The 22785-nt window shown below is 45.6% G+C and overlaps 2 pseudogenes across 2 annotated transcripts; both read left to right on the top strand.

Annotated features, from left to right (window-relative positions):
* The first annotated feature begins 11048 nt into the window (after positions 1 to 11048).
* LOC308433612 (ubiquitin-conjugating enzyme E2 variant 2-like) lies at positions 11049 to 11487 on the top strand (annotated as a pseudogene). Its single transcript has one exon. The product of its transcript is annotated as a ubiquitin-conjugating enzyme E2 variant 2-like (transcript).
* Positions 11488 to 14247: 2760 nt separating this feature from the next.
* LOC308433641 (V-type proton ATPase subunit C 1-like) lies at positions 14248 to 18878 on the top strand (annotated as a pseudogene). The gene is made up of 2 exons: positions 14248 to 14268; positions 17822 to 18878. The product of its transcript is annotated as a V-type proton ATPase subunit C 1-like (transcript).
* Positions 18879 to 22785: the final 3907 nt, after the last annotated feature.

The raw sequence follows: 22785 nt of genomic DNA, 5'->3' as shown, positions 1-22785 counted from the left end.
TGCTCCTCCGGAGGACCCGGGTTTGATTCCCGGCACCCTCAATGGCAGCTCCCACCTGTCTAGAACTTGTTCTAGGAACTTTGAAGTCCTCTTCTGCCCTCCATGGGCACCAGACTCACAGATGAAACCCACACTTCCATACGTGCAAGGAACACACACACATAAAATAAATAAATCCTTTTTAAAAATCCTACAGCCACACAGGTATGAATGAGGGGGGGTGCCTCCTGTGTTCCCTCTGATTACAGCTGAAGGAGAGATCAGTTCTCATGGACTCACACCAAGGTGTAGGCAGAGTGAGCAAATGTTTATTGTGTGTGCCTGTGTTTATGGGGTGTGTGTGTGTGTGTGTGTACGTGTGTGCACGTGTGCCCGAGGAAAGCAAGCGCCCTTCTCTATCACATCTCACCTTAGTCCCTTGAGACAGGGTCTTCCATTAAACCTAAGGCTTCCTTCGTAGTTAAGCCATGTGATCACAGGGCTCCTGAGATCTGCCTTCCCTCTGCTCCATGTTCTGGCATGAGAGGCCATGCCTGGCATTGTGTGGCACGGGCTCTGAAGCTTCTAACTCAGGCAAACCTCATGTTTGCCCAGCAGGAGTTCTTACCTACTGAGTGAGCCACTTCCCAACCCCTCAAAGTCAATTCTTGGGAGGCATCAAAAAGTATGCTGAAAGCAGGTCAGACTGTGCAGAGCCTATGTCTACTCCCACCCCCAAGGCAGTCTGGGATCTTGGAATGGGTGGAGGCCTTCTCAGAGGCCGTACCTCTCCACCATTCAGCCTGCTGTAATGAGAAACACTGCAGGCTAGAATGTGTATAAAGGTGTTTCTCCCAATAAGTGTCAGGAACTGACTAGGAGAAAGGGCAAAGGTGCCTGGAAGCTGTTCAGGGAAGGTCTGTGGAAAACAGCGGGTTGTTTTTCAGGAGTTCTGTCTGTCCCCGTATCTGGCTATCTCATACCCAGCTGCAAGCCCCTTACTTACCTGCCCCTGAGTTCCCAACATTGCCCTTTTAACTTACCCTTAACACTAACAACTTGAACAACAGAGCCTTCGTTTTCACAAATCTGGATGCCAGAAGGCTGAGATCAGACTGGGGCAGCTCTCCTTCAGAGGCCTGTCCTTGGCTTGTAGGCGACCTTCTCTCTGGATCTTCTCATCACCTCCACATGGGAGTCCAAAGCTCCTCTGTCTACAAGGAAAGCAGCCATGTTGGATTGGGGCCTATCCTAAGGACTCCATTTCAGCTTCATCACTGCATCTAGGACTTCAGTTCAGAAGTTGTGTTTGTTGGTGTGTTGTGTTTTGTTGAGACAGGGTCTCAGACTGACCTAGGATTCAGTGCATAGCTGGGGATTGCCTAGAATGAATTCCTTCCTTCTCTCCTCCTCCCTTTTTTCTTGAAACAGGATTTCTCTGGGTAGCCTGGCCCTCCTGGGACTTGCTTTATAGACCAGAGATTCACCTGTCTTCACCTCCTGAGTATCAGATTTAAAGGTGTACCCAAACACTGCCTGACAACCTAGAATTTCTTATCTTTCTGGCTTCTCTGTACCTCCTGAATACAGGATTAGAGGTAGCACAGGTTTACCTGGGGCTGGGATGGAAGCCATGGCCTGTCCATGCTCTACAAGTGTTCTACAGTGAGCTACACTCTCACCCCGTTTCCTTGCTTTGGTTTTTGTTTTTTGGAACAAGGTTCCAAGCAGCCCAAGCTGGCCTCAAATTCGTTGTGTAGCTGAACTAGCCTTGAGGTCCTAATGCTCTGGCCTCTGCCTCCTAAGTGCTGGGGTCAAGGGCTAGGGCCACCACACCCAGGCATATAGGAATTTCATGGGAGCACAGTTCATTCCTTAACTGTGGCTTTAACCTGGTCTTCTTCAAAATGTGACTTTTTGGTATGCTGAGGTAGAGAAATAAGTCTTAGAATTGAGGTCGGCATGGCCTCGTCTCCGACCCACCTGTTCTTAATTAGTTTTTCTTTCTTTTTTAATTTTTCACATTAAAATTTGTTTTTATATATTTACTTTTTGCTTTTCCCAAAACGAGTTTTCACTGTGTCCCCCCGGCTGTCCTGGAACTCACCCTGCAGACCAGGTCTCGAACTCACAGAGTCTCTGCCTCCCTTGTGCTGGGATTAAAAGTGTGAACCACCCCTGGCTCAACTGTCTTCTTTTTTATATATGCAGAGAATATGTATGTAAATATATTGTATGTATTTAAATACGAAAGAAACATTCTCTACCTCTCTTTGTTTCTCTTTCTGCCTTTCTTCTGAAGACTGTCTTACACGGTGGCCAAGGCTAGCCTTGAACTTCCGTGTTTCTCTTGCCTTAGCTCTCTGGAGTATTGGTATTACAGGTGTGAGCTATGATGCTGACTGCTTTCTCTCTTTTATAACCGAGGAAACACTGGCCATGATCTACCTCAGACTGAGAACTATCACAATGCCTGACGGATTCTTCTGAGCCCCCCCCCCCCCGCTCATCTGGAACACATTATGAATCTATAGTAGTTGTAATTATAATTTCCATTTGTCCTCTGAGGATCTTCTCCCTCATAATCACTGAGATAACTTAAAACTGTCCGGCTGGAATGCCTGCTCATCCCATGTACAAGCTGGGAAACCTCATCTGCCCTCCTTCCCCAGGCCCCGCCCACTTGGAAACGCCCCCTCCCCCCAAACAGGACATCATTCCTAATGTTCCCATTTCCAGCAACCCACCCAAGAGTGTCCTCAGAAGGGCATACCCGCTCCTAGCTAGCACGTCATCACTCCTCGCCTAAACTCTATAAAGCCCCCTTGCTTTAGCCCGGATTTCACTGTGTGACTTCACTGACCTCCTCCTGTGAGAACTAGCCCACCTGAGAGCTAGCTGCCTCCTAATAAACCCGCCTTTGTCTACTTTAAATCTGGTCTAATCTGGCCTGTATCTGTGTCACCAGGGAAGAGAAAACGCCTATCAGAAACCGCTGCCTACAATTGGGCTGAAGCAATTGCTCGTTGGTTAACAGTTCTTAGAGTGGGAAGACTCCGGTTCAGCTGCCAGCATGCTCGTAGCTGCTTGGCACTCCAACTCCAGGGGAACTATCACCTTCTTCTGGTCCTGCACCTACACATGCACACAGGTATTGAAGAACACAATGTCTTCGGGTTTCATTGCTGTGAGGAGACATGACCAGGGCGTTGGGGCTGCCTTACAGTTCCAGAGGTTCAGTCCACTATCATCATGGCGGGACATGGCGGACATGCTGGTGTTGGAGCCAAGAGTTCTACATCTTGAACTGCAGCCAGCAAGGAGGGACTATTTCATACAGTCGGTTAAGCATAGAAGATTGCTAGGCCTGCCCCCACAGTAACACCTTCCTCCAACAAGGCCACACCTACTCCAAGGCCACACCTACTCCAACAAGGCCACACCTACCCCAACAAGACCACACCTACTCCAACAAGACCACACCCACTCCAACAAGACCACACCTACCCCAACAAGACCAGGCACCTACTCATGGGCCAAGCCTTCAAACACGTGACCACTACACATAAGCACAGAACTTAAAAATAAAAAACAATCTTATTTCTAGAAGCCTGTCCTCATCTCACGAATTCTGCCCCATAAAGACACGCACAGGAATGAACACAAACTCATGGGGACACGTGTTGCGACTTTTTTTTCTTATTAATTTTGTCTATAGTCAGTTCATCACAGTGATTTTTCAGGAGAAAAGGGGGAAGTTGTACCTTTGCCGTTACAGCAAAAAGGAGTTTACCAGATATCGGGGTATTAGCACACAAACAAAAGGGATCGGCAAATTGTCATTTAAAGGCTGGGAGAGGCCCTGGAGGATTTGGGGTCTCAACCTATGACATTCTGTCTTTCCAGAATCATGATGCTCTGGGCAGCCAAGGACAATAATCTGCAGATTCCTTAAAACAAATGCAGCTTCTCCCAGGAACTTGGGATCATAGCAGAATCCCAAGATATCTATTTTATTTTTTAAGATTTAATTTTATTGTGTGTATATGCATATATATGCATACATATATACATATGTATGTATTTGTATATACATATATGTACATACACATATGTACATATATACACATATAAATTAAATAAACCACAGTCTTCATGTGGTATGTGCATGCAGTATGAGTGTCTATGAAAGCCAAGGTCCCTTGGAGTTGGATTTTCAGACAGTTGTGTGTCGCCTGAGTCAAAACTCAGGTCCCCTGAAAGAGCCACATGTGCTCTTAACTGCTGAGCCATCTCTCCAGCCCCCAAACACCTGTTTTTAGTGACAAATACAACTTCCAAACGGAAAAGGTATGAAAAACTGCCTTGGTAAAGTATGCTGGGTCTTAAAAAATAAAATACATCTGTATGAGCAAAATCAGAAATTAACAGAGTGAATGAGGAATTAGAACAGGAGACATTAGATAGATTTTAAAATGATATTTCCAGCTTTTAAAAAAGATGCACGTGTCTATCAAAGGCACAAACACCTATCTGAATTTTACAGGCCCCTCTGTGAGATGTGCCCTTTTAGATGCTCAGCTGTCATAGCACAATACCCATGTCCACACCCTAGCCCGGAGCCTCTGTCTGGGCATTTTTCCCACTTTAGCAATTGCTATTACTAGTGAAACATTTCAACCCATTCCGACCTTAGCTGCCTGGCGTTTTCCGTGGGTTCTGGTGACCTAGATTCAGGTCCTCTGCTGTGACCCACACTTCGTCCACGTCACCACCTCACCTTTTACATTTACTTCTTTTATGTGTATGAGTGCTTCGGTGACTCGTATGCATTTACCCCCCATGCATGGTGGGTGTCTGGGAGGTCAGAAGACATCAGATCCCCAGACCGAGAGTTGTACATGGTTTTGAGCCATCATGTGAGTGCTAAAAACCAAGCCCGAGTTCTCTGCAAGGGAAGCTCCTAACCACTAGGCCATCTCTCCAGCCCCCTCCATCCATTAAAATATTCCTCTATTCAGAACCAAGAGGGACTACAGAATGGGAAACTGGGCACAATCACATAACCTCCACAGACAGCAACGTTTTGCTCATCCCTGCATTTTGCATTTTTTACTTACTTTTTAAAAATCTCCTGATTCTTAAACTCTCGTATGTTCCCGTGTCCCTGTCTTGTCTGTGTCTGCGTGGCACTGGTATGGGGGTCAGAGAGCCATTTCTTTGAATCAGTTCTCTCCCTCAGCTTCATGGGTTCAAGCCTGCGTGGCAGCCACCTTTACCCTCTGAGCCATCTCACCAGCCCTGTGCGTAGTATTTGAATTAGTTATTCCTAATTAAATGTGAAGGAAATTTAAAATCTTTCATATTTAAGAAAACATACACAACTGGTCAAAGGGATAAGAAGTGAATATTGGAGCTACGTCACCCCCTCCAAGGTTCAGGGCGCATCATAAAGGGGGCAGAAAGAATCTGGGAGAAAGAGAGTTGTGCAAAACTGTCTTCCGGTAATGACATGGAACCATGGTACTCACGGTGACTCTGATAAGGCCTATGAAAGATGACGGCACATTGGTGTTCCGTCATGGAGAAGGGGTTCAGGAGGCCCCATGTGTAGCTGCTGTAGTCAGTTAAGGGTTGATGGTGGGAGGGAGATACGTTTTCTTCAGTGTAGAAACTGAAGTATGTAACCTCTCTCCCATGCCTATCACATCATGCTTAAGCAACCCTAAGAAAGCCAACAGCGCCATTAAAAACAATAACAAGAAGGCATGAAACAGAAAAAGACATAAGGTGGAGATTTTCTGGGAAGAAAATGGATGAAGTGTACAAGAGAGAGTAGTGGGAGGCAAATATGATAAATATGCATTATATAAGCCAGGAGATGGGGGTGGGGAAGCACACCTTTAATCCCGGGCACTCGGGAGGCAGAGGCTGGCAGATCTCTGTAAACTCCAGGCCAGCCTGCTCTACAGAGTGAACTCAAAGGCAGCTAGGCTTACACAGAGAAACCCTGTCTCAAAAAATGAAACAAACAAACAAAAATCGTATATACATGTGTGAAAATAAAACCCACTATGGAAAATTAATATATGCTAACAAGCATTAAAACACACGCATACACAGAAGAGACAGCACGGAACCCATGTGCCCACATGGCAAATATTGATGGAACTAAGAAACTTCCAGCAGCTCAGCTAATGTGTAAATCTGACTCTTCCCTAGGCTCCCCCTTTCCACCCCTGAGGGATGGAATCTGCTAACTACAGGCTCACACAGTTTCCAAAGAACAAGATAAACTCTTCAGAGCATAGTGATAGCGCAGATTATGGACTGACGTGCTGTCAAGTATGACAGTGGGCGTGTCAAAAAAAAAGCTGTTTTAATTGTGATAAAATGTACATAGCATAAATTTAAACATCTTAACCTTTTTCTTAAAAACGTTTTAATTTTGATCTTATTTTTGATGTATAAATACTTTGCCTGCCTGTGTGTGTGCACATGGGTACCAGAGGACAGCGCCCAGACGCCCTGGGACTGGAGTTACAGATGGTTGTGAGCTGCCCTGTGGTTACTGGCAATTGAATCTGGGTCCTCTGGAAAAGCAGCCAGTGCTCTTAACCACTGAGTCATTTCTCCAGTTCCTTGACCTGGATTCCTGACTGAATTCATTATGTAGCTAAAGATGACTTTGAACTTCTGATCCTCCTACCCCCATCTCTCCTTCAAGTGCTGGAAACACATGGCCACTCTTAATCGCTTCTGGGGATTGAACCTGGGGCCTCATGCATGCCAAGCATGGATTATAAAGGCAGATTCTTTGTCCCATCACTTGCATAAATGGCACGACCAGCCTCATCTGCTACATTCTGAATCTGCCTGATTTCATTTCTCCTTGAACTTGAACTTGGGAACTTCTTGCTGCACGTTTTTAGCACCAACGACTCTTTGCCAGTTCTCTTCTTCCTCCTTCTCTTCCCTCCTCTTCCTCTTCCACGCACCTCCAAAGCCCTGTCACTTGTGTAACACCTGAATGTCTGCTTTTGTTACTTTTCTAATTTTTAATCCTAGAAGTTTTAAGTGCAGCTGTAAATGGTCCGGAGCTATGGCTCGTCAGCTAAGACCACTGACAGCTGTAGCAGAGGATGCAGGTTCCATTCCCTGAACCCACAGTGACTGGCAAGCTGCGCCGCAATCCTCGACCAGCGAGGAAAGACGACCACCAGAGGATTCTTCTCAGATCACGCTTTATTGTGGGAGCCTCTTGGTTGAAGGGGAGAGCAGGAAGCGAGGGGCCCCGAACTACCCTAGCTGTCCACTTATATAGGGAGAAGCTCATACGGGGCTTGCCATGATTGGTTGTCACCAGTCTGCTGACACTAGAAGCCTCGGGATTGGCCGGAGATAGGTTATGTACTGCGCATGAGCAGGGTGCAGTGCCTTAGCTGACAAGAGCATTACTATATATAGAGTTGTTTACCTCAAAACGTGAGGGAGCCAGCGCCATCTTGTAATGGCGTCCGCATTCAGCTCCCCACAGCAAGCGTCTGTAACTCAGGTCCCAGAGCACTTGACGCCCTCTTCTGAGCCCCACAGTCAGCAGGACACACACGGCACACAGACAAACACTGATACACATGAAATAAAAATATATTTAAAGCCAGGCTTAGTGGCTTATACCGTTAGTCCTAGTGCTCCAGACGCCAGTATGGTCCACATAGCAAGATCCAGGCTAGCCAGTGTTACGTGGTAAGACCTTGACTCAAAACAAACTTGTAAACTTCAAAGTTGGTTGGCACACACATTTAATCCCAGCATTTAGGAAACAGAAGCAGGTGAATCTCTGTGAGAGCCAGGCTGGCCTGGTCTACATCCTGAGTTCCAAGACACCTAGGGCTATGAGGAGATCCTATCTCATGTGTGTGTGTAAACGTTTATGTGTATATACATACATATATGCATATACATAGCAAGTTTGTGGTTTTTCTACCAGCCAAATTAATAATTTTTAAGGTTTATTTTAGTTATTATTTATACAATGTTCTGCCTGCATATGTGTCTGCAGGCTAGAAGAGAGAAAATCTCATTACAGATGGTTGTGAGCCACCATCTGGTTGCTGGGAATTGAACTCAGGACCTCTGGAGGAATATCAAGTGTTCTTAACCACTGAGCCATCTCTCCAGCCCCAGTAATACAAATTTTAATTGAATTGACTTGTGTGTGTGTGTGTGTGTGTGTGTAGAGAGAGAAAGAAAGGGAAAGAGAGAGAGAGAGAGAGAGAGAGAGAGAGAGAGAGAGAGAGAGAGAGAGCAAGAAAGAACTAAAAATAAGAGAGAGCCCTGCTCAAAGAATGGTCTCTCCCACTATTCAGATGAGTCTTCCTATGTCAATTAACTTAAAACAGTCTGTGTTAGATTTTCTCAGATGCCAACCTCGATCTAGACAATCTCTCCAAGGTGTGCCTGGAACCCTGCCCAAGGGTGTCACCCTGGAAATACTGTCATATATGCCACCCATTCCTTCTGAGCCAGGGTCAGTCCCTGGACCTGGGTCTGCCATTTTCTCAGCTTAACTGGTTCTGAACTGTGCTCCTCCTGTCCCTGTCCCCCTGTGACACGGTATTACAGTCATTCGTGGGCTGCCCAGGCCTGGTATATAAACTCAGGTCTTCATGATTGCATAGCAATCCCAGGCAAAGTTAAGTACAACGTGGAAACAGGCCATCAGCTGATAGAGTTGTGTCTGCTCTCAGGGCTGCCTTCTCTCTTTAGAATACAGATGATTGGGCCATGTTCTCTGTGGAAGCCACAGATACGTGCATTACATACATCACTGAGCTGCAGAGCAATAAATTTAAATGACAGCAGGGAGCCAAGAATAATTTAAAACGATAACACAGGAAAGCAACTAAATAGATCTCATAAGACATAGGCTCTCTTTTAATTGCAACAGCAAAGGTGTATAAACTAAACAAATCAGTCTTTAGAACTAAATTCCAGAGCTCAAACTCCAAGATATCTTCCCCTTAGTAGGGAGAGGACATTCAGGGTTGAGTTCAAATGAAGGTCTTAGAAACCCAGCGAATCTCACTGGGATTCCAGGCAGGTCACTCTTCCTCAAGGTCAGGTCAGACTTTGGAATGCTCTCTTTAGGCTAGTGAGTGATCCTTCTCATCAGGCAGTAAACTAACTCTTCAGCATTTTCCAGAGATCATATTTGGATGCTGGAGATGCTGATGCTGTCCTTTCCAGGTCAGGACCTGTCACCAACACTTAAACTCAATTAGACAAGCAGACAGACAGACAGACAGACAGACAGACAGACAGAAATGGATAAATCTGAGTGTGGCAGCACACACCTTTAACCCTAGCACTCTGAAGGCAGAGGCAGGTAGATCTTCTTGAGTTCAAGGCTAGCCTAATCTACACAGTGATTCCTGACACAGGAGATTAGGGTCCCCATGAGGGTGTTCAAGGTCTGAGCCCTGGAATTTTCCACATTTCTTTTGCTATAATTTATTGGTCAAAGGGTCATGGCTCTCTTAGACTTCCTGTTTGTCGACAGGACGGAATGCCATATCCACTGCACCATCATTGTGACACAGAATTGTCCTCAGAGACGCAGCCAAAGGGCAGCCCGGCCTGGCACTGCACCATGGAGACTTTTGGACTTCAAATTTTGAGTTAAAAAGTTTATTAATTAAGTTTTTTTTTTTATGTCAGATTGGAAAGTCAGCCCAAGTCCAGAAGAGATTCCATGTACTGTGTATGCATTATTGTTTTAAGGATTCCTGTTATTTTAGAGTATATGTGTGTGCAGGTGGGTTTAGGTGCCCTCAGAGGTCAGAGAAGTTGGAGTTACCTGTGGTTGTGAGCTGCCCGGCCTGGGTGCTGGGAACTGAACTGGAGTCTTCTGCAAGAGCAGCAAGTTCGTTCAACCTCGGAGCCATCTCTCCGGCTCCTGATCTGTCATTTTCTCAGGGTGGGGCCTCATGGCAAGATGGCCTTCTCGCCATGTCACTGAGAGGGACCGAACTTCTGTCTCTGCTACCTCCACCTCTCAAGAGCTGGGACACTGGCCTGCGTGAGCCACCGTGCCAAACTCCCTAGGTTTTCAAAGTTTTTGTTTTGTTTTGTTCTGAGTCATTGGCTGCCATGCCTGTGACTTTTAACATCTTTTCAAGGACAGGAGGAGCTTCTTTCCTTTACTCTGTCCTTTCTTCTTTCATATGAAGTCTCAGTGGCTGAAGCTGCAGTCAATGGTATCTCACAACTCAGAGCTTGCCGGCTAGTGAGCTCCGTAATGCTCAGCATTAGTTTATTTAAAACTTTTTTTTTTTTTTTTTGGTTTCTCTCAAAGTAGATCCTGGGAGAACCGCTGTGTTCTGCATGAAGCATAGCCCCCATTCTGGTCCTGTTTTCTTCGTCTTACTCTGGTGAGTCTGACATGTGGTATAAAATACTTGTGCATGGGCTGGAGAGATGGCTCAGCAGTTAAGAGTACCGACTACTCTTCCAGAGGTTCTGAGTTCAATTCCCAGCAACCACATGGTGGCTCACAACCATCTGCAATGGGATCTGATGCCCTCTTCTGGTGTGTCTGAAGACAGCTACAGTGTGCTCATATACATAAAATAAATAAATATCTAAAAAATAAAGCATTTGCCATCACATCTGGCTATCCTGTTTAAAAAAAAAAAAAAAACTTGTGCATTTTTCACCAACTGAGGGTCTGACTCCTAAGTTCAATCCCTAGGACCCATGTGTTTGGAAGGCGAAAACTGACTGTCAGATTATCTTCTGACCACACAGAAACTCAAGGCAGTACACAAACACACAATAAACTAGTAGCTGTGATTTTTTAAGTGGTGGGTATCCAGCCTTGTGAAACATGCAGGGTCTCCGTCTCATTGGTTGATATTTGATCTCATGCATCTCATGTAATCCAAGCAGGCCCCACACTTGCTATGAGGCTAACCTTGAACTGCAGCATCTCCTGCTTCCATAGCCTGGGTGCTGAGATCACACACAGCTTTGTACTCTGCTGTTAGATAGTGTGAGTCTTGCAGAAGATGGCAGTCTCCACAGGAGTTAAAGCTCCTCATAATTTTCGCTTGTTGGAAGAACTTGAGGAAGGTAAACAAAGAAGTAGGTGATGGTACAGTTAGCTGGGGCCTTGAAGATGAGGAAGACATGACACTTACAAGGTGGACAGCCATGATTATTGGGCCACCAGGGACAAACTATGAAAATGGAATATATCATCTGAAAGTAGATTGTGCATCTAAATACCCAGAAGCCCCTCTGTTGGTTAGATTTGTAACAAAGATCACTATGAATGGAATCAGTGATTCCAGTGGAAGAGTGGATGCATGGAGCAGACCCGTGTTAGCAAAATGGCAGAATTCCTATAGCAGTAAAGTTGTACTTCAACAGCTAAGATGTCCTGTGATGTCCAAAGAAAGTCGGAAGCTTCCACAACCACCAGGAGGACAGACGTACAGCAACTGATTTTACAGGATCTCTAACTTGTCTTAAGTCAACAACCTTCTACTCCTTAATGTCTTGATTAAATATCAGCATGCAAAATACCCGCATGTTAAGTAAAAGAATTGCAGCCGGTAAACATGACCTAGACAGCTGTAAGAACAGATTTAATATATGTACACCTATTATGTTTTCAGGTAACAAGAGAAGCACAGCACAGTTTTTCTTTCTCTTCTTAAAGCACTGCCGTTTAAACAAGAACCTGAAGTATTCAAAATGGAATTCAGGTTTCCAAGACAGAAGCATGGCAAGAGTATCAGGTGGCCATGGACACCTTTGATTTTCTGAGAAGTAAAGTCTCGGGAAGGAGGAGCAGAACTGGCTTTTCCATCATGCACAGAGCTGAGCAGGAATTGTTTCAAGTAACAGATGTAACAAAAAATCACCAATTGTGGTTCTTGATGGGTGTGGGTGCTGACTACTGACTACTATGAGTATCAGAAATAGGTTCAGGATTGTTTTCATACCTGTATTTATAATAAGAAGATGTTTGGAGTTTTGAATTTCTGTTAAAAGCTGTTCCCGTTTGTTACATGTAACAGGCATGATAATTTGTTTACAGTCTTTGTTTAATAAAACATGCTTAGAAGTTTTAAGTGAAGTCAACTAAAAGGAAATAGGTGTATGGATATGTGATTTTGAGATGAAAGTTAATCTTAAAATGTAAATAAAATATAGAATGTGTGTTCAAAAATTTTTTGTTATTCAAATGATATTTACTATGTGTCCAGTGGATATACAGTGCTCAGAATATGAACCTGTGTGTTCTGCTTTCTTTCTTTTCCCCCAGCCTTTCATTTTTTTTGTTCTTTCTCTCTCTCTCTCTCTCCTCCCCTCTTCTCCCCTCCCCTTCCTCCTCTCTCTCTCTCTCTCTCTCTCTCTCTCTCTCTCTCTCTCTCTCTCTCTCTCTGTGTGTGTGTGTGTGTGTATGTGTGTATTGGTTCTATCTGAATAGCACTCCACAGCACAGACACCAACTTTATATGTTTATCCCTCTAATTATAGATACCTGGTTTGCATTTGCATATGATTCACCACTACTATGAACAGGAGTAACTAGCTCTGTGTAATTTTCCTTTAAACTATGGAAGAAGCTCTCTTGCATCTATAAATAAGTCAGAACTGTGCACTGGTTTTCATTGACTCTGGCCAGAACATCCACCAGCATGCACACGCGCGCATACACACACACATACATACACACAACATACATACAGTCCCTCTCCTTCTTGTCTTTTCCACACTCAAGTACACCTTGAGCATCTAAGTTTCAATAATCCGACAAGTGTCAATGACATACATTCTGAAGGCAGAGACAGGTAGATCTTCTTGGGTTCAAAGCTAGCTAAACAGTGAGTTCCAGGCCAGCCTGAGCTACACATCAAGACCCTGTCTTTTCTTTGCTGGCCACTGATGGCACATGCCTTTAGTTCTAGCACTCAGGAGGTACAGGCAGGCAGATCTCTGAGTTTGAGGCCAGCCTGGTCTACAGAGGGAGTTTCAGGACAGACTGTGCTACATAGAGAAACCCTGACTCCAAAAGAAAGAAAGAAAGAAAGAAAGAAAGAAAGAAAGAAAGAAAGAAAGAAAGAAAAGAAAAGAAAGAAAAGATATTTCCAATTCTTATCTTTTTACTAGCTTCTTTTCTAATTGATTTCCAATTCTATTCTTATTGATTTTCAAGAGTTCTTTGTATATTCCGGATCTAGCATCCCATGAATTTACTCATTGCTAATATTCTCCCAGGTAGTTATCGGGTTCTTATGTTTTTGTCTTATTGAATGGAAAACATTCGCCACTTCTCACTTAATGTTGCTACTATTTTAGTCTTGTTAGAAAGTTTGGCCCCTGGTTCAGAAAAATGGACTCCATATGCAGTACCGTCCACATGGAGACTCTTCTATGGATGGCAAAAACACCAGGATCCAGCTTTCTTTCTCTCAATAAAACTATAAGAGAGTGGTGGTGCTTGCCTCAAATCCCAGCACTCGGGAGCCAGAGACAGGTGCGTCTCTAAGTTCAAGGCTAGCCTGGTCTACAGAATGCATTTCAGTTTAGTGAGCACTACACAGAAAGACTTTGTCTCAAAAAACAAAAACCAACCATCCATCTTTCTCATGCTATGAAACAATGTACTCTCCACATACGGTGCCACCTTTATGATATGCCAAGTTCCTCTGCATGTCTGAGTTCTCCTTTCTGCTGTACTGGGTGGTGGGACTTCTACCATAAATTCATCAATTTAATATAAAATATTATTGTTATTGTTGTTGTTTTTATTATTATTTTTTGTTGTGACTTTGGATAAATGTACTTAGTTTTACATTTGTATTTTCTCTGATTATTCTTGCACAGTTTTTCTGTAATTTTTTTTACTATTTCCTTTTTATCTTTGTAATATAAACAGCTCACCTTATGCACAGAGGCACACAATTAGCAAGGTTTCCATAGGAATTGTGGTGGCAAGGTTTACTATTTCTAGACATGGATCAGGCTTCCTCTTAGGATTCGGGGTGGAAGCTGAAGCCACACTTCCCTCAAGTTCCACGAAGTCCTGTGATCCTCTGAGGTGGGAGCCGAGCCCAGACTTGAGCCCACAACAGCCCCAACATTGGTTCACACATTGGCCATCGCCTTCCCGAAGCCAGGCCTGATGGCCTAGCTGCAAGGGCTGCAGCCCGTGTGGCTATGTGCTCAGTACTGGGACACACACTGGGCCATGCCATGACTGGGGCCTTCAGTGAGGTAGGAATGCCGAACCTACAAAGCTGTAATCATTTACCGGGAGGCCGAGCAAGCCAGAGCAGTGCAATAAATGGTTGGAGTAAGGAGAGCCCTTGGGTTTATGAGAAAAAAAACAGTGTTTGAGTGTGCGCAAGTCCAAGGTGACACTAAGCTCTGTCAGGGTTTTGGTAAGGTGCTCAAGCATGTAGACATGCAGATAGATTTGCCTAAATGAGAAATTCAAATTGCAAAAATGGAAAATTGTGGCTGGCAGGATGGCTCAGCAGGTGAAGCACTGACAGCCAGACTTTGCTCCCTGGGAACTGTGTGAGTGAAAGGAGATATACTGGTTTGAACAGGGAGGACCCCCACAGTGAGGAGCACCCCACAGTGAGGAACACCCCACAGTGAGGAGGACCCCACAGTGAAGAGGACCCCACAGTGAGGAGGATCTCACAATAAGAAGGACCCCACAGTGAGGAGGACCTCACAATAAGGAGGACCCCACAGTGAGGAGCACTTCACAATGAGGAGGACCCCCATAGTGAGGAGAACCCCACAGTGAGGAGGACCCCACAATGAGGAGGACCCCACAGTGAGGAGGACCCCACAGTGAGGAGCACTTCACAATGAGGAGGACCCCCATAGTGAGGAGGACCCCACAGTGAGGAGGACCCCACAATGAGGAGGACCCCACAGTGAGGAGGACCCCACAGTGAGGAGGACCCCACAATGAGGAGGACCCCACAGTGAGGAGGACTCCACAGTGAGGAGCACCCCACAGTGAGGAGCACCCTACAGTGAGGAGCACCCCACAATGAGGAGGACCCCCATAGTGAGGAGGACCTCACAATGAGGAAGACCCCACAGTGAGGAGCACCCCACAGTGATGAGCACTCCACAGTGAGGAGGACCCCACAGTGAGGAGGACCCCACAGTGAGGAGGACCTCACAATGAGGAGGACCCCACAGTGAGGAGGACCCCACAGTGAGGAGGACCCCACAGTGAGGAGGACCCCACAGTGAGGAGCACCCCACAGTGAGGAGCACCCCACAGTGAGGAGGACTCCACAGTGAGGAGCACCCCACAGTGAGGAGGACCCCCACAGTGAGGAGGACCCCACAGTGAGGAGGACTCCACAGTGAGGAGCACCCCACAGTGAGGAGGACCCCACAGTGAGGAGGACCCCACAGTGAGGAGGACCCCACAGTGAGGAGTACCCCACAGTGAGGAGGACTCCACAGTGAGGAGGATCTCACAATGAGGAGGGCCCAAACAGGCTCATATGTTTGAACCCTTGGTCCCCAGGTGTTGGAATCTTTTAGGCAGGTTTAGGGGGTGTGGCTTTGTTGGAGGAGGTGTGCCACTGGAGATGAGGTTTGAGGCTTCCAAAGCCAGCAACATTAGCAGTTAGAGCTCTCTCTCTCTCTCTCTCTCTCTCTCTCTCTCTCTCTCTCTCTCTGTGTGTGTGTGTGTGTGTGTGTGTGTGTGTGTGTGTGTGTGTGTGTTCCTCCTACTGTGGGCCAGGATTCGAGATTTCAGTGTTACAGCTGTGGTGCACTTTTATGCCATCATGGGCTCTGACCCCCTGAAACTGTAAACCAATTAAACACTTCCTTTATAAGCTGCTCCTTGGCCATGGTGTTTAATCACAGCCAATAGTAAAGTAAGAAGACAGAAAGGAATAAACCCTGTAAGCTGTTCTTTGATCTCCATACACATACATGTGGCACATGCATGCTCACATGTACATGGTGGAAACACATGTAATACATTTTTAAAGCACTTTCTTTAAAGTTTGTTGTTGTTGGTTTGGGGTTTTGTTTTGTTTTGTATTTTACATTCTTTTACTAACTATGTGTATGGATGGTGGGGGCAAGGTTCATGCATGTATGAACACTGGGGTCAGTGAAGTCCAAACGAGGGCTCAGATCTCATGTCACTGGAGTTACAGGCAGTTGTGAGCCACCCGACATGGGTGCTAAGAACCAAACTCAGCTCCTCAGCAAGAGCAGTATGCACTCTTAGCCAAGGACTCACCTCTTTGTCCTGTTAAAGAAGTACTTTATATCCATTGAGGTATCTCACTGACCCCAAATTCCCTTTTTACTATTATTACTTTTTATAACTGTGGTTCTGGGAATCAAATCTAAGGCCCTGTGTGTGCTGGGTTATTGTTCTACTACTGAGCCTAGTCCTTCAAAAACAAATTCTTATTCCTTATATAAAATGTAGTAGTTCTCAGTGGGGCCTATTTCCCTTGCTAAAATCCAGATCCATGTTTGCATATTCAAATCCAACCAAATGTTCCACAGGACAAAAAAAAAAAAGTGTGTATTTCTCAGTCTCTATACACACCCCTTCAAAAGACATGTGATTGACAGCTTCAGACTAATGAACTTGTGGTAGGACTCAGTAGTAAAAGTATTTGTGAGGGCATAGGTTGGATACACACACACACACACACACACACACACACACACACACACACACAAACACCTCTTCAATGTATAAGTCCAAAGAGCAAGTGAGAGTTACAGGAAGTTACTATGCAGAACACAAACTGTAAAGTTGGGAACCCCGGGGCAAGGAGTTCACGTCTGTAGAACGAGTGTCTAGAGTAACATGGTAATTTCAGGCTAGGGCCTTCAACCTTAGACAAACCAGTTTGTGAGGAATGAGGCATACTGGAAACAAACATTGGGAAGGAGAGTGTGCTGTTGTTTCTGTTTCTACGACCCAGTGTAAAGAGAAAGGGTTCAATTTGGATCACTGTCTTAGAGGCCCCAGTGTAGGGATGTTTGGTGCCACCTCCCTGGGCCTGAGGGGACAAGGTATGTCACAGCTGTGCTACAGTGAAAACGCAAGCTGCCTCTAGGTGGAGACATGCCATTGTCTTCTCTCTAAAAATTCCTCCTGGAGGCTGGAGAGAGGCTCGGTGGTTAGGAACATGTACTGTTTTTGTTTGGGACCAGAGTTCAATTCCCACACCCCAGGTCTGGCAGCTCACAGCTGCTTTTAACTCCAGCTTCATGGGATACCCCTAACCTCAGGCACATGCACAGACTCACATACATACGAATACAAATAAAACACCACACACACACACACACACACACACACACACACACACACATTTATCCAAGCCAGGCAGTGGTGATGCATACCTTTAATTCCAATACTCAGGAGGCAAAGGCAGGTAGATCTCTGTGAGTTCAGGGCCAGTCTCATCTACAGTGAGAGTACCAGAACAGCCGGGGCTACACAGAGAAACCTAGTCTCAAAAAACAAAAAAATAGGAGGGGCCTGGATCTAAATCCAGGAGGGATGGAGCGCTGAGCGGTTAACGTCTGCCAGGCTTCCTGCCTCCGCCGCTGCCGCCTTCTGAGACACCTTCCCGGGTCAGTGAGCGACAGCCCTGCGGGGAGATGGCACTGCAGTGGAAGGGGGCGGCGCGGGGACCTAGACTGTGAAGTCAGACCTGCGGCCGGCCTGGGTGCGGTCTCTCAGCATCTCAGGGCCTAGGCATCTCTCTTGGTTGCCAAAGAAGTAACAAACATGGCCGAGTTCTAGCTCATATCTGCTCCTGGGGAGAAAATCTGTCAGCAAACATGGGAGAAATTATATGCAGTGACCACCAAGGACAATAACCTTGCCGTCTCTTCCAAGTTCAACATTCCTGACTTAAAGGTTGGCACCTTGGATGTCTTGGTTGGCTTGTCGGATGAACTGGTTAAACTGGATGCATTTGTAGAAGGTGTGGTGAAGAAGGTGGCTCAGTACATGGCTGATGTGCTGGAAGACGGCAAAGATAAAGTTCAGGAGAACTTACTGGCCAGTGAGTTGATTTGGTTACTTACATAACAAGGTTCCAGTGGGATATGGCCAAATACCCAATCAAACAAGTCTCTGAAAAATATCTCTGAGATAATTGCCAAGGGAGTGACTCAGATTGATAATGGCCTAAAGTCTCGGGCATCTGCATACAATAATCTGAAAGGGAATCTTCAGAATTTGGAGCAAAAGAATGAGGGAAGTTTGCTAACCCGAAGCCTGGCGGAAATTGTGAAGAAAGATGACTTTGTTTTTGACTCGGAGTCTCTTGTCACATTGCAGGTGATAGTTCCCAAGCTGAACCACAATGACTGCATTAAACAGTATGAAGCGCTTGCAGAAATGGTACCAAGGTCCAGCGATGTTCTTTCAGAGGACCAAGACAGCTACCTTTCTAACGTCACCTTGTTTAGAAAAGCAGTTGATGGCTTCAGACACAAAGCCGGAGGAAACAAGTTCGTGACTTCCGGTATACCCAGGAGGAGATGAACAGGCTGTCTACTGACGAGAAGAAGCGGTTTGGACCACTCGGATTCATATGAAAGCATTACGGGGTTTTGTGGAGTCTGTTTTAAGGTATGGCTTGCCGGTGAGCTTCCGAGCAGTGCTCCTTCAGCCTAATAAGAAGTCGGTGAAGAAGCTGAGAGAGGTGTTCATGAGCTGTACAGCATCTGGACAGCAGTGCGGCCACCATCTTTGGTGCTCCTATGATATTCCTGGTCTAACCCTGAGTCAGCATGAATACGACCCCTATGTGTATTACAGGATTGATTGCAACCTGCTGGAATTCAAGTAAAGAGGAGCTCCTCCCATCACCCCTGTCCTCGTGTTGGTGTGTGCTCACAGAGTAACTCTCATGACTCCCGTGACCCCTGCCTGCTCCTTACCCTTTCCCTAGGATTTCTCATGTGGTCTAAATCTCAACATTTGCTTTTTCAAGAAAAAAAATACATATATCGTTTCTTTTTATTGCTCAGGTCTGCAAATGTGTACTGAAAAAAATTAGAGTTTATTTATAAGTAGAATAGTTTATTTAATGAGGGATTTTCCTCCTTGATATCATCGTATGCATAATTCTGCGTGTTACTGTCATACACAGCCCTGTTTACAGGAAATGGTGTAAGCCTACCGTTTCATTCACTGTATTAGTTGACATAACTGTTCAGCAGTTACTAAGTTGTGATGTAGTGCGATGTGACAACCTTCAGGTGGGTGCTTTCGGGATGTCCCAACACTATCTTGTCAGCACTGTTGACTGTTGACACCCACAGGACAGAATAAAAGAACCTGTGCACGGTGTGCTGTGTGTGTGACTTGAGAGGGCTCCAGGTAGCCGCAGTCTAGCTGGGCTGCTCTCAGGAGTTCACTGTTGCTGAGCTGTGGACATTTGGTCTGACTTGCATATGATTTAATTGTGCCATATTTGGGTCAGAGCACAGATCAGAAGGTTATTTTTCCAGCACATGGTGATGTTTATATTTGGACACTGGACACTTAGCTCTTAAGTAACAAGTGGGGCCAGTTTGGAATAAAGTGCAGCAAAACACAAAAAGAAAGAAACAAAGAAAAAGAAAGAAAGAAAGAAAGAAAGAAAGAAAGAAAGAAAGAAAGAAAGAAAAAGAGAAAAAAATAAAAAACCAACAGCACCAAAAGAACTAACCCAGTTAATCACCTGTCCCATTGGACACCTCTCTCAGGGAGTCAGGTGCACCTTAAGCTATGCTACAGAGATGGGAGAATTCACTGGCCACTTAATGAGAAAAAAAATGTGCTTTAATTTTCCAGAATTCCCAGCTCCTAGCACAATCTCTCCAAACCCAATCTGTCTGTCTGTCTGTCTGTCTTTCTAGGTCCTAACATGGAAAATAGCCTTCTTTTGTCTTTTTCTTTTGGGCTCTGGCCAGAGCTTAGGCATGCTTTCCCCAACACTGAGGCTTCTCTATTCCTAAGGCTCCCTCCCCACCACAGGACTGTGTTTGCTCCACGTGGCTGCCCTCCACTCCTGCTTAACTCAAACTCCATGCCAACTTCTCTTCCTTATTCCCATGTTCCTCCTTTAAGCAGCTGCTGAGACTTAAGGCTTGCTGCCCTGGGGGTTGTCTTCTTGATTTTAATTCGATTTAATTTCATGTGTATGGGTTTCTTGCCTGTGTGTATGTCTGTGCAACACTTGAATGCCTGGTACCCATGGATACTGAGGGTTGAACTCTGGTCCTCGGGAAGATCAGCCTCTTAACTGCTGAGCCACCTTTCATATGTTGTCTGTCTGTCTGTCTGTCTGTCTGTCTGTCTGTCTCTCTCTCTCTCTCTCTCTCTCTCTCTCTCTCTCTCTCTCTCTCACACACAGTACATGTGCACTGCACACTCAGCAGTGGTTTTAGAGATTAAGCTTCTCCTTAGTCTTACACTCCTCACTAGCCGGCTGCTGCCTAACTTCTGCTAACTTTCACTCCTCCTCTAGCCAGGTGTGACTTGTTCAGCCCCAAACTAGTCTCTCTGGAACCCTCCCAAGATCATGCTTGACTCCACTTCAGGAAGCTCTTGGCTGCCCTCTTCTGGGGTTAGGTTCCTGAGTTGCCCATTCCTGTTGACCAAGTTCAAGTTCCAAGTGAAGAGGCAGCTGGAGTGAGTGGGCTTGCTTTTTACTTTATTCTGCAGCGATGGGATCCTGTCAAGGCTATTTTACCCATTACTCCATTGTTTTATACCTGTGTTCTTGTTTGTCTGTGTTTGGAGACTGGGTCTTTGGTCTGTAACGAGGACTAACCTCAAACTCTTGATCCCTCTGTCTCAGACTCCTGGGGGGTAGGGTTGGGCTGGGATTGGGGCTTTTGTTTTGTTCTGTTTTGTTTATTTATCTCATACTGTAGCTATTTTTACCCACAGGGGAGGGTTGAGGAGGGAAGCAATGCTAAGGTCTTTCAGATAACTAAGCCTGAAGTGGATTCAGTGAAAACAGATAAGGGTCTGGAGTACACAGCTGTAACCCGGGACAGCCAAGGCTGAAGTAGGAGGTAACCCTTGAGGTCAGCCTTGGATACAAAACCAACTGAGGAACAGCCTGGGAAGAAACCTTATCATAGAAACAGAAACAAAACCCAGAGAACAGCAGCAGCAGCAAGAGAATAGATGACATTGTTGGACACTGTTAAATTGCCTTTCCGAAAAATGTGAAGAAATGAAGTGATCTGAGAATGAATAGCACTTGGGAGATGAAGGCAGGCAAACCAGGAGCTCAAGGCCTTCACCTCAATCTTTACCACCATGACCTCTCCCCCACCCCCCCCAAAAAAAAAGAAAAGAAAAAGAAAGAAAGAAAAAATAAGAAACAAAAATACGGGCTGGAGAGATGGCTCAGCAGTTAATAGCACTGGCTGGTCTCCTAGAGGTCCTGAGTTCAATTCCCAGCAACCACATGGTGGCTCACAGCCATCTATAATGGGATCTGATGCCCTCTTCTGGTGTGTCTGAAGACAGCAACAGTGTACTTATTATATAAAATAAATAAATAAATCTTTTTTTAAAAGAAAGAAAAAAGATACATGAAAACTGCATATTGGGGAGATAGGGGTAAAGAGAAGGAGCTTTTTGTTTACTGTTTTGTTTTGAGACAGGGTCTCTCTACATAGCCCTGGCTGTCCTAGAACTTGCTATGTAAACCACGATGGCCTCAAAACCCAGAGCTCCTTTTACCTCTGCCACCCAGTGTCCAGATCTACACGTCTGGCCTTAGTATCATTAATAAAAGAATAAAGGACAGAAGAAACCTTAGGGACAATCTTACTAAAGAAATTCCAGGGCAGGCAGGCTCTCTGTCCTAGCGGCTGCCCAGGGCAAGGAGGAAAGGCCATGTTGTTCTAGTAACACTGGTATGGAGTTCAGTCACCAGGCAGACAAGGGATCACACAGTGGAGGGCAGCATTCGAGAGGGAGTGAAAAGGTCCAGAGAAAGCATACTGGGGTGTGGCCAGCATCTGAAAGAAAAAGACGAGAAAGAGGGGAAGTTGTCCCTTCTATGTCAGGACCTAGAAAGGCGAGTGGGACTAATAGAACTTGCAGCATGTGGGGATCATGGGACAGGAAAGCATGGGACAGGGCCAACAGTTGCTCTGTCTCTTTAAGGTGGCTTAAGGTGACCAGGCATTTGAAGGAGGATGGTTCCTTAGCCAGGATACCGATCTGTCTAAGTAGAGAAATAGGTCCCCAGCTGTAAGCAAGGGCACAGAGATGCCACCAAATTGGACTACTTCGTGAGTAAAAAGAAAGGTTTATTTTATTGATGGTCAAACTGCCAAGGCTATGGAGGTGGGGGGAGAGAAGATCAAAATGGTGGAAAAGCCAGTCGCAGATTTAGTCAACAGGATGGAGGTCTTTGAGCCGATTCAAGCTCTCTGGAGCCAAGGTTCCCTTGCTCAATGTGAATGACCTTTGAGTTTGGATTAAGGAAGGCTTCTGGTAAACAGAAACCCACCTTAGGCCTTTACCCAATAACAATCCTTCTGTTTACCAAGTCAAAGTCCTGTTTTAGACATTGTCACCAGCACTGCCATTTGGGCGACCTCTTTGGACCCTAGCATCATCAGGTCAGAGAGTGTATCCTCGTGATCAGTAGAACGCTCTCCCTTAGGAGGCTTTCCTGACACTGGAATGCTGTCTCAAGACCACAGAAAAGAAAAAAGAAAGACTAAAGCAAATATGGCCCA

This window comes from Micromys minutus (assembly GCF_963924665.1).
Source record: "Micromys minutus genome assembly, chromosome: 20".
NCBI classification, from domain to species: Eukaryota; Metazoa; Chordata; class Mammalia; order Rodentia; family Muridae; genus Micromys; species Micromys minutus.
This window is presented reverse-complemented; position numbering and strand designations above follow the sequence as displayed.